The sequence below is a fragment of the Protopterus annectens genome, chromosome 4.part0 (assembly GCF_019279795.1).
Source record: "Protopterus annectens isolate FY-2018-M chromosome 4.part0, PAN1.0, whole genome shotgun sequence".
Taxonomy (NCBI): domain Eukaryota; kingdom Metazoa; phylum Chordata; order Ceratodontiformes; family Protopteridae; genus Protopterus; species Protopterus annectens.
In genome coordinates this window covers 1,714,376,969-1,714,389,526 of record NC_056733.1, presented here as the reverse complement: position 1 = coordinate 1,714,389,526, position 12,558 = coordinate 1,714,376,969, and the positions used below count along the sequence as shown (strand labels likewise).

Genomic DNA, 12,558 nt, shown 5'->3' with positions numbered 1-12,558 from the left:
TGAGGGACAGTAAGTATGTTATTAATAAGAAAAAGAGTGATATAGCTCAGTTTAGCTTATATTGTTGGATGAAAGTTAATGGTCTGTCTATTGAGATGAGGTTAGTTGAGGCTTAAATTTGGGTTGGATCAGGTTACTTTTCTTTGTGGGGGAATGCTTTACCAAAATTCTGAACCAATTATTAATAACAAATAACATTAAGAAACTAGAAAACTCCTACAATAATATAGCCAGATTTGCCACAAGTAACCCATTTAAAACACCCCACTGCCTTAATCTAAAGTACCTAGGGTGGTTTGAATTACAGCAACAGCTGAAATTTAATCAACTGACCATTGCCCATAAAATACTTTATCAACCTGCCAAAACACCAATCCTAACTAACCTTATTCACCCCTACAATAACCTGAAGTCCCTAAGATCTTCTCAAAAACTTCTTGTAAATATCAATAAATCAAACAATAGAGCTGGAGACTCTCTCTTCTCTAACACTGTTGGGAAAACCTGGAACCTACTTCCCTCTGAACTTTCCACTCTTCCCTCTATAACTCTGTTTAAAAATAAACTTAAGCTCTTCCTTAAAGCACATTGGATGTGCCCCTGTACTAAACCTGACTGAACAATGCTCTCGCCACTTGATTCAACCCCACCTTCACATCTCTGCAGCAATCTCTTCTTAACAACTACCATTCTACCTCTCCCACACAGTCTTACCTATTTGTGTACTCACTAAAAGGGACATGCTTTACTACTTGATTTTTTAATCACCTTTAACTTCATTTTATTTTCCTTTTATTCCTCCTTTCCTATCTACAATTATATTATACAAGTTCTGCTATTAATCCTTTTGAACATCTAAGTCTTGTCAATATTTTGTATTTTTTTTATACTCTATATACCTATGACCACTTATATTGTCTTCGTAATGATGAATGTAATTGCATCTGATATATGTACTTCTGCAGATGTGTACTTTAGTGAATCTGTTTTGGAGCTTATCTCCCCGGGCCACTACTGAAAATGGACATATATCCAGTAAGACTATCCCGGTCAACAAATGTAAAATAAAAAAATAAAATAAATAAATTATTAAGAAGCAATGATCTGTACAATGGAGTTTTGTTTTGGTGACTTGCAGTGTATGTGTGTGTGGGGATCGGGGAATTGTTGTGGTTTCTGAAGCTATAAGAGGAAGACTGACTAATTCATTTAGTTTGTATGGTAAATGTGTGTGGGGGGGAATTGTTGTGGTTTTTGAAGCTATAAGAATAAGGTTGATTAATTAGTTTAGTTTCTATGCTATGTATGTGTGGGGGATGGGGGAGTTGTAATGGTTTCTGAAACTATAAGACAAAAATCGACTAATTAGTTTGGTTTCTATGGCATGTGTGTGGGGGAGTGGGGGAATTGTTGTGGTTTTTGAAGCTATAAGAGGAAGGTTGACTAATTAGTTTGGTTTCTATGGTATGTGTTGTGGTTTCTGAAGCTATAAGAGGAAGGCTGACTAATTAGTTTAGTTTCTATGGTATGTGCGTGGGGGGTGGGGGAATTGTTGTGGTTTCTGAAGCTATAAGAGGAAGGTTGACTAGTTTATTTTCTATGGAAGAGAATGTCTGGTTGACTTTGAGTTGGAATAGTTGGGATAATAGAAGAAAGTTAACCTATGGCTGAACAGGAAACAATTTTGCTTTCTTCAATGTTTTAAAGAGGTATTCATCTTTAGGGCTTTGGCTAATAAATCTACAAATTGTATTGATTACTGTCTGAGTGCATATGGAATTTGTTTTTATGATGAGGCTATGAGGGGTGGCCGTACTCATCATGGAGAGGAGAGTGCCTTTGCTGGAGGCTGTTTTGGAGGACACACTGTTGGAAACTCCTGGTATCTGGCTGTTGTGTGATTCTCAAACAATCTGGAAATATATCACTGATTGATAAGTATATTTCTTGGCATTTCAACCTTTTGGAGTTCTGCAGTGTCTTAATTTTGCCTGACTGAAATGTTTTATATATTTTCTGGCATTGTTTTCTGTTTATCATCTGTCCTGAAACTGCTTCCCCCTATTCCTGCGGTGAAGTTTATAAAACTGATGTAACAGCTTTTGTGTTATCTGATTGCTTCAAGACTTACTGATTTAAAAACAGTTTCTGTTTGTAAATTCCTGCATACACTGTTAGAAACTCCTGGTGTCTGGTTGGTGTGTGATTCTCAAACAATCTGGAAATATATTGCTGATTAATAAGTATATTTCTTGGCGTTTTAACCTTTCAGAGTTCTGCATTGTCTTAATTTTGCCTGACTGAATTGTTTAATATATTTTCTGGCATTGTTTTCTGTTTCTTAACTGTCCTGAAACTGTTTTCCCCTCCCCCACCCTATTCTTGTGGTGTTGTTATAGTTAGTGGCTTTGCAGTTGCCCACCCCTACTGTAAATTTGATCTGGGACACCCCTACCAGTCTGGTGTTCATACTTAATACATTGAGAACATTTGAGAAGGCCAATCCACTTAGGTTCTTAACCTTGAATTTTTCTTCTGCTCCTTCTTCCTCTCTCCTTGCACTTTACTTTAAAAAAATTGCACTTTATTTTGCTTTTGCATCTTCTTAAAAGTACTCAGTTGTATTTATTCTGCTCCATTTATTACTGCTTGGTAGTAGCCTGATTAAATTGTAACTGTTATTATAAGCCTTTTGGTTTAAGCACTTGGGCTCTAGACCAGTTGTTTTACATTAAGAAGGTTTGTGGTCTTCACTGTTGTGGCAGCACAGGAAGCTTACATCCTTCTAAGTTGGGAATTACTGATTGAAGGCTCAGTGTCTGTTATTCTGAAAGTGTATTAGTTCTGGTTAAAGCCCTTGGGCTTCAGGCTAGTTATTTTTCATTAAGAAGGTTTGTGGTCTGCACTCTTGTGGGAGGAGAGGCTAGATTCTGCCCTTCTGAACTGGGAATTTCTGGTCAAAGGCTTATTGTGCCTGCTTATTTGAACTGTTTCTTTCTGAAAATGGTGTGCCTTGTTTGCTGTAGTATAGACTAGATTCAGACATCCTGAATCTAGCTTTGTTTGTATAACTTGAGCACTAATCCAGGCCATCTCTTTTGGAGAAGGTTCCCCTGCACCCTAGTGGCAGGAGTGTGCAGTTAGAACTCATCTGATTGAAGATTGCTGGAACGGGGCTCAGTTTTTACCTTTTTATTGATTAATTGGTTAATTTGTTTACATCAGTTTGCTCATTTGCTACTGTTATATATAAAAAAATGCACTTTGTTCATCACCACTTAGCTAGAGTCAAACTATTCCCGGCGTCATAAAGTCTGCTCTTTAAATTTTCCCTTAGAACTAGCCAGTTTTTTTAGTTTTAGCACTCAAATCTGTTTCTTTGAACTCAGCTCTTGTTCAGAACTCGTTGTAAGCACTAAATAAGCTACAAATTACTACAGCATTCAACTTTATTCACTTATCTAGAGGAAAACAGTTTTAGTACTTAATAAATACACACCTATCCAGGCATGTCTAAGGGTCAGCTCCCGGTGTTTTCTCCTGTCTACCTGATGAATCTGGGCATCTTGGGGCAATGCAGCAATTGTCTCATGTACACAGATTACCCTCTCCTCCTACCACCCAACACTAAAACCTGTGAGAGATGCACTTATATAGCCAAACTGGAAGCAAAGCTCTCTTCACCCAAGACTGGACTAGACAGTCAAGAGGAGAAGGTAAACACTTGCACCACACCACAGTCATCACATAGTCCCTCAAAACCTACACCACCAAAACAGACACATAGAAACACAAAACACACATCTACATCCATGGAGGCTCTCAATAAAAATCTGCTCAAGCAACAGAGACCTCCAAAACAGAAACATAAGCAACCTCCACCCCCATCACAACCCAAATGGACACATAGCCTACAAACTCAGTGTGACAATCAACCACAGTCTATAAGGCATAACAACGTACCCAACACTCTAGTCATAGGTGACTCTATAGTCAGGCACACTGATGTTCCACTCACCAGGCTAAACAAGGAGAAAGTTACTGTCAGCTGCCTGCTGGGTGCCAGGATCTGCCACATAATGCACGCACTCAGGTCACTCCACAACAAGTACAAATATGACTCTGTCATTGTCCATGTTGGTGTGAATGACCTGAGACGTACCTCCCTGGACTACATAAAAAGAGACATGGAAGAGCTCTCCGATCTTGTAGCCCAGGCAGGTATGACCCTAGCCCTGAGTAGCATCCTGCCATCACCCAGAATGATACCACAGTACAAGGACAAAATGATTGACTTCAACAATTGGCTAAGCTTCTGGTGTCATTCTAAGGGGATCCAGTATCTGTCTGCCTGGGATGACATGATAGACAGACCACAATGCTTTGCCAGATATGGTCTGCACCTGTCACCCTTGGTATTTCGGATACTAGCTAAGGCTCTTGCCATCCCTATAGTGCCTTTTTTAGGTGAGGTTCATATGACAAATTCACCACCATAACAGGTACAAGCAAGCAAAATCTGAGGGTAATGCTACTCAATGCTACAAGTCTAAACCTTAAAATGCATTCACTCAAGGCACTCCTTAAAATAGAGAATTTTGACATCTGTGCAGTGACAGAGACCTGGTTTAAGGCACCAGAGAGCACCCCTGCTTTACCAGGCTATAATTCATACTACACCTTTCAGCCACCTAACCTGGACCGAAACACAAAAGGCGGAGGCGTGTCCATATTCATTAAGGATATCAACACCTCCAGGCTAGTTACTCAGCATAATACATCCGTCATTATCCAAGTGCAACTAACTCTGGGCAAGACCGCAATCCAAATTGTAACTTGCTACAGATCGCCCACCATGCCCCAGGATTCACACTCCTCATTTCTTGATACACTGGAAAATATTAGGGTACAACCCAACACCCTCATAATGGGTGACTTCAACTACCCCACCATTTACTGGGAAAGCTACTCATGTACCAACTCTTTTGCTCAACATTTTATGGAATTCATAAATTCCAATGCCTTGGATCAACTTATCCACACTCCCACCAGGGGCAGCAATACCCTAGACCTGGTCATTACCAACATGGGTGACCATTGTTCCACACCAGAGGTCAATTCCTCGTTGGTCCGATCCAACCACAAGCTAATCACCCTAGACATCCACATCCCACCCCAACCCCTCATTAGGGAAACCACCGTAAAAAAATTCTCCAAAGCCAACTTCATGCTTTTTAAGACATAAGTGGCAAACTTCATGACACCCATGCAGATGGACAATAGAGGTATGACTGCTGAATCCTACACAAATGCACTTTATAAGCACTTAGATGAGTGCATGGATTGTGCTATCCCTAACAGAACCAAGATGCTATCCTCCAAAAAAAGAAAGCCAATCTGGTGGTCCCCTGCCGTAAACAAACTCTACAACAGAAGAAAGAAACTGTTGCAAAAAAGAGTAAAATTCCATGATTGAAGGAACTCCCTGGTCAGCCTCAGTAAGAAGCTGAGATCCCTCATAAAATCCTCCAAAGTTAGTTATGAAAACAAAATTGTCACTGATTCTAAAGACAACCACAAAGCATTCTATAGCTATGTCAAGAATCTCAATGGCAACACTCAGATCTGCTCTGAGTTACAGCACAATGGCACTAAATATACAGAACCAACTGATATTGCCAACATCCTGGTAGATAGGTCCAGTGCTAACTTTACCCCTCTCTCGCCCCCTAAAGGGCCCATCGGTATACTGGAGCAATGCAAAGTTCTTGTAATCATGGCTGCACAGGTAAAAACCACACTCTCCAAAGCCAAGAATACAGCATCCATGGGACCTGACAACATCCCAGGCTGCATTCTACACAAACTACAGAATGAACTGGCATCCTACCTAAGCACCATGTCCAATCATAGCCTCACCTCAGGCTTGTGTCCGCTGAATGGTGCACAGTGACAGTTATCCCACTCCACAAAGGGGGAGCCACCATGGACCCCATGAACTACCGCCCCATTAGCCTAACAAGCCTGGTCTGCAGGGCTATGGAAATTATCATCAATGAAGTCATAAACAAAGACATTGGTAATCTCCAAACTCTGGGCCCCACTCAGTTCAGGTTTGTAAAAGGCAGATAATGTCTCCTAAACCTGATAGACTTCTTTGAAGCAGTCACCAAAGCCATAGATGAGGGTAAGGTGGTTCACACAGCCTATTGAGATCTCACCAAGGCTTTTGACACTACCCCGCACTCTGGAATTATAGATAAACTCACTAAACTAGGTATAAATCCTTATGTCACAAGATTGTTTGCCAACTGGCTCACTGATAGAACCCACACTGTAGCAGACTCCAAATCCAACTTCAGACCAGTGACAAGTGGAGTACCACAGGGTTCAGTCCTGGGTCCTCTCCTGTTTGGTATCTACTTTTCTGAAGTACAGGCTAACACAGAAGGTCTTTGGCTAATGAAGTTTGCAGATGACTGCAAACTAGGAGCCATAATTGAAACTCCTAATGATGTGGACATCCTACAAAAGAGCCTCACTGAGACAGATGCCTGGTGTCAAAGCCATGCTCAATGTCAAAAAGTGCATCGTCATCCCCTTTGGTAAAAACTCTTTACCCATGAGCTACCACATAGGTGATCGTCTACTTAACACCGAAAGTGTGATAAGAGACCTTGGGACACAGGTGGGCAGTAGTCTCTCCTTTGATAATCACATCGCCACAGTAGTCAGGAAATCCTTCTACCTGGCACACCTCATCACAAAAGGTTTCTTATCCAGGAAAAAAATCGGTAATTGTTCCCCTCTACTCATCACTCATTAGACCCATTATGGAGTACAATGCCCCTTTTGGTATGTACCTCACAAAACATCTACAACTGGAAAGGCCACAGAAATACCTCACAAAGAGGATTACTGGCCTCAAACAGATGCCCTATGCAGACCATCTCAAAAAATGCCAGCTTTACTCTGTCGCATATCGCCTACTCATCTCTGCCTAACATACAAAGCTATGTCAAACCCAGAGCTGTTGGACATGCTCCACTTAAAGAAATCCCAATCCCTCCAGCTACATGCTCTAGGGACCTAAACCTTGTCACCACAATAAACAGAACATGCTGGAGGGATAGATTCCTGTCCCAGACACTTCCCATACTCTGAAACAAACTACCTCTCTCTATCAAACAAAGCTCCTCATTAGCACTCTTCAAGAAAAATCTTGATGATTGGATGGGAAATAGGAAATTCGCCCCAGGGTTCACCTCTGTGGCTCTGCTCAACAGGGGCACAGGAAAATAATTTTCTTGGGTGACGAAAGTCAGGGTACCTTATTGGCTAGGCTTATATAGGCCTTAAGGCTAATAGCCTAGTAGCTACCTATGAACCTATGGAAGATCTTATTGGCCCAAAATAGGAGAGAGGCTGTTAGATGAATAGTTGAGGTGAAAAGAGAAAGTAAGGGAGCGGTCAAGCTAAATGCTTCTTCTTTCGGCTTTTCCTGGTTAGGGGTCGCCACAGTGGATCACCTGTTCACTCATGATTGGCAGTGTAGTTTTACAGTGTTGAGTTGCCAGCCCGGACACCCAACCTTCCACAGAAGGCACACACAGGTACACACTCACACCTAGGGCCAATTTAGAGTGTCCAATCCACCTACAGCATGTCTTTGGGAGGAAACTGGAACACCCGAAATAAACCCACACAATCACAGGGAGGACATGCAGACTCCACACAGAAGGCACCCCAGCCAAGGATCGAACTGGAGAACCTCTTGCTGTGAGGCAGCAACGCTAACTACTGCACCACCACAGCCACCCTTCGTCAAGCTAACTGCTATGAAATTTAAAAATGGTAGTGTTGGGGGGGTTGTCATAGATATACAAAGACTTCTGTTCTTTTTTTTTTTTTTTTTTTGAGTTGGTTTTGTCCGAGCTAAGAAGGAGGATTTTATTATAGATTCAGTGAAGTGCTGTTAGGGTTTCTGCTTGCAGCTGTGTCTGGAGGTGGGTACTGAGTTGTTGTGCAAAGAAAGAGGAGGAAGAAATGAGGGAGGTCAAGGGGGTTATGAAGATGGGAAAATAGTAAAGCATCAAGTAATGAAACTTGTGGTACTCCTTTTGAAGGCTGACTGGGAAACTGAGGTCTGATTTTTGATGAAGAAGTGGCAACTGGTATGGTAATTTTGAAATTAAGGTAGGGGATAAGGATTTATATCAATTTCCTGTAGGTGATGCCGGAGGATCCTGTGGTCAACAAGATCAAAGATTTTGTAAGGTTGATGAAGATGGTGTCAGTGAGATGCCCTCTGTACCAAACCCATAATAATTCAACTTTTAGGGTTAAAGTTTGCTATGACAGGACCAGAATTCATACTGTTTATGGGAGAGGAAGTTGTAAGTTGTGATGTACTGGGAGAGATGAACACAGAATGTTTTTATCAAGCAGTTTGCATAGAGTGCAAAGGACAGAGATTGGCTTTTATTGGAAGATTTTGTTGGGGTTAGATAATGTTGTGATCAAGCTGGCAATGACTATTTTCCATATATTTGGAATGATATTTTGTGTTAGGCAGAGACTGATGGTGTCTTATGGAAGAGGGGGGGGGGTATTATAAAGTCCCTGCATTTGTATATGCACCAAGGATAAAGGCAGTCTGCTCCTTGTTATCTGTCAGTTTTTATTTGTTGTTTTGACTAGTTTACTAGTTTAAATTAAGATTGAAGAATGCAGAAATGTGGTTCTAGGGGGTGGATAGGGTAGGTCATTTGAAGAATTCAGAGAGGAAGTCAGAGGGTGCAAATGTAGGAGTTGCTGTAATTGGTTTATTTTGAACAGCCCTCCCTTTGAGTCACTTTGCTTCTTTCCAGAAATGTTTTGCTGATTTAACTAAGGATGTTTGAAATGTTTTCATATGATGGCATTATGTCATTGCATTGTTTGTTTTTAGAGGTTTCTGAGTTGGATATATTGCTGCCTGTTGCGAAGAGAGGTTGCTTTTTGCTGTTTGTCACACATCATGTCTATCTCTTAAAAGGGATTTTAGTTCAGGAGTTATCCAATAATTTATTTTTGGTTTATAGAGTTGAGACATTATAGGGAAGAATGTGTCCTAGAGTGATTTGAATGTACTGGTGACAGCTTCTGTGGCAAGATTAGCTTTGTTTACATTTAATATGAAAGAATAGTTTGTGATGAACAGCCCTTCTTTGTGATGAAGAGCCCTTCTTTACGATTTTTGACCTTTTTGAGTCCGTTTTAGGTCTGAATGAACTTAATTTGTGGAAGTTTTGCTGTGGGGACATGTATTGTGAAATTTATTGTGCAACAGTTAGTAACAGCAGGAGTGTTGATGATGATATTTGACATTAGAATGGGGTTCTCAGTAACGATTAGATTTAGAAGGGAATTATTGTTAGTGATGACGTTAGGTCCCATAGTCTGTTTCAACATTTGTTTAAGGTAGAAGTTGAGCAGAATTGTTTCCATGTCATGGTGGATGGAGTGAAGCATATTTAAATTGACGTCACCTAAAAAGAGGCAGTTGCTTTTGTTTAGTAGTTGGGATATAATTTGTTGAATTAGTGTTTGGAACTTACCAGCTGTGGAAGGAGGAGGGAGAGGGGCTACTCAGAGGTGCAAGTGCTTTTTGTTTTTTAGTAGTAATTTATAGAAGTAGCCAGTTGAGGCAGTGTCAGACAGTGTATTAACTTAATATTTAGACGAGTTTTATAGAGCAGGAGTGCTCTACCACTGTTTCCTGGGTTGGGTCTAGTATCTAGGAAGTAATTATAATGGGAAAAATGGTATACATTTGGGTTGTCTTTTCTGATCTAGGGCTCTGGAACAGCTGCTATGTCAGTGTTTTGTTTAAGGAGAGTGTTGACCTTTCTAGTATGTTACAAATTAATAAACAAGAGGGTTTGGGTGAGCCAGGTTTGGTTTCAGCATTGCTTCTGATTAGTAGAATGAAATGGATTGTGTGAGTTTGTGCAGTGTTCCGGGGAGCTTTATTTCATTTTTGCGCAATGATAAACTTACATAGAGATAGAGAGATGGGGATATGTGTTTCTGTGGTCAAGTTGGTTATTGACTAGGTGCGTTATGCCAGTGGATGGGAAGTTGTTGGTGGTTAATGTGCTTTAGGGGCTGATATTATTTGCAAAGGGAATGGAATTTAAAAATGGAAGGTTATAAAATACAGTTATAAGTTATAAGTTACAGGGTTGTTTCTAACTCTGGTTTCTGGCTAGGCTTAAGACGGCCCTTTAAGGCAACTAGCTCAGTATTAACCTATGAATCTATGACGGCTGTGGATTGTGTAGTATGTGCATGTGAACTGTAGTTTAATGTTATGTCTGTTGCGTGAAGGAGTAAGTAGGAGTAAATAGAAGCAATATGGTTTGCATTTTTAGTTGTATGAGCATGGTTATCTTTATGTGTGATGCAGAATGCTGCAGTATTTCTAAGTTAGAAGTGTGGATTGTGGTATACTTTTAAAACTGTTTTTTTTGATATCAGAAAAAAGGAGAGCAGAAATTTGAGTATAAAATATAGTGATGGGGCGGGGAACTGAGGAATTGTTATGAGAGAGAAGTAAAGTGGGTCACAGCAAGAATCCACAGAGAGCCATTCAATCTGCAATCACAGACAACTCAGAGATGCCAGCACTATTGTGCTAAGAAGGGACATTCACTATGTGTTTGCAAGAAACCTAAGCAAAGAGAAGATTAATATACTTAAGAGTTTGTGATTTGGTCATGAAGATCTATGTATAAGTGGTCCAATAAATATGAGATATACAACTAGAAGAGAAACTATACCTCAAGAAGCTATTAAATGGTGGTGTAGGAGGGATGCAATACAACCAAGACATTTCAAAGGTAAAAGCTATATAAATTAATTGAAAATACAAGGTGATAACTATCTGTAATCACAGAAAACGTGAAGCAGATATGATACAAAAGTTAGGGAGGAGGACTAGTCTCATACCAGTATAATCTTCATTCAGTCTAAGGAGCCTAGAATACAGGGAGTTGAAGGTTGTTTTCCACTTCAGTAAACATATCCCAAGTGACAGCAATAGTGTACAAATGAGCAGGGGCTAGCAAAAAGAAAAGAAAAAGTAAGACAGATGTTTACATGATAATGCAGATTAGAATTATCCAACAGTCAAAATATTTAAGTAGAATAACATAAACAATTGCAGTGGAACATACAGTTGCTGTATGCATACTGCATACTTTGATTTACAGTCCATAATATTCTCATTCAACGTCTTCAAGACATAGAAAAAAAGAGCTACTTACAAAATAAAACCCAAACAATAATTCGGCAAAATCACGGGTTCCTATTACGTAGTCAAATTTTTGCAAGTTCGAACGCTATATGGTCGAAATCATACGAGGTGCCAGCTGTCTTCCATACGAGTTCAGTTTTATTTAGTAGTTTTTTATTTTGAACTTGTGTTTGGTCGAAATCATATGTCTGAACTTGTAAAAGTTCGAATACGTAAAAAAAAAAAAAAGAAAAGAAAAAACATAAATAACTGTTGTAAGCAAGGGGCAAGACCCCCTGCACCCCACACACCTCCCACTCTTTAAATATACCAAATCCGAGATCGCACTACAGTGCAAAAAGGGAAGATTTCCCTTTACTGCACTGTAGAAGGATCTCAGAGTTGGCATATTTAAAGAGTGGGGGGGGGGGTGTAGGGGGCTTGCCCCCTGCTTACAACAGTTAGTTTTGTTTTTTCTTCTTCTTTTTTTTTTTTTTTGTTACGTGTTCGAAGTTTTGAAACTTCAAACATAAGGGTTCGACTTTATTATGTTCGAAGTTTCAAAACTTTGATCATGTAATAGGAACCCAAAATTGCTTTTTACATACTTTCATATCAGTAATAAGAGTGCCCGAAGTTTATGGTCTTGGATGACCGTTATTTTCTATATTTACAAATGACATGGATGCCCATACAAAAGGTTTGTAACTAGTACATTATGTTGATGACTGAGCAATTGTTTGTCATGCCAAAAATAAATTAACCTTCTCCTTACCCGGTTGTATGAGACTAAACTTATCATCAATGACAGAAAATTGATTTTTGAAAAAAGGACAAATAAAATTGTATGCTCCCTGTGAAGAGTAAATAAATATCTTACCAACATCCACTAGAATAACTCTTGCTAACACATTTCTCATTAAAATAAACTTCTATACGGTTGCAATTTTCTTAGCAGCTTCACTTAGTAAGTCACTGAAAAGCATATTTCTTAACTATTCCTGATTTTGCTTCATGTATTTGCCCTGTACCTCAAAAAATTATTGATTTTCCCGTAAATCACAGAGGATTATAGTAAGTCAATAAAGCCAGACATTAGAGTTCCATACTTCTTATCATTCATAAAATGCACGTGGAAACAAAACCTGTTGCTCTGTTTTTTAAATTAATTAAAGTAATACAACTAAATCTTTTCCCTGGTTTTGAGTTCTCATTTTTAGGTATTGCCCAGAATTCTTGAGCAATAAAGTTGAGAGATGTGGTCAAAAACAAGAATCATC

At 39.6% G+C, this 12,558-nt stretch overlaps 1 long non-coding RNA gene across 4 annotated transcripts in view; it reads right to left on the bottom strand.

Moving 5' to 3' along the window:
* Positions 1-12,558, bottom strand: part of LOC122799993 — a 910,576-nt gene that overhangs the window by 442,871 nt on the left and 455,147 nt on the right. For 2 of the 4 annotated variants that reach the window (XR_006364517.1, XR_006364516.1), the window contains one exon: positions 10,993-11,104. The exons of the other annotated variants lie outside the window; for them this stretch is intronic. This is a non-coding gene — a long non-coding RNA (uncharacterized LOC122799993). The remainder of the gene's footprint in view (positions 1-10,992; positions 11,105-12,558) is intronic. 4 annotated transcript variants of the gene reach the window in all.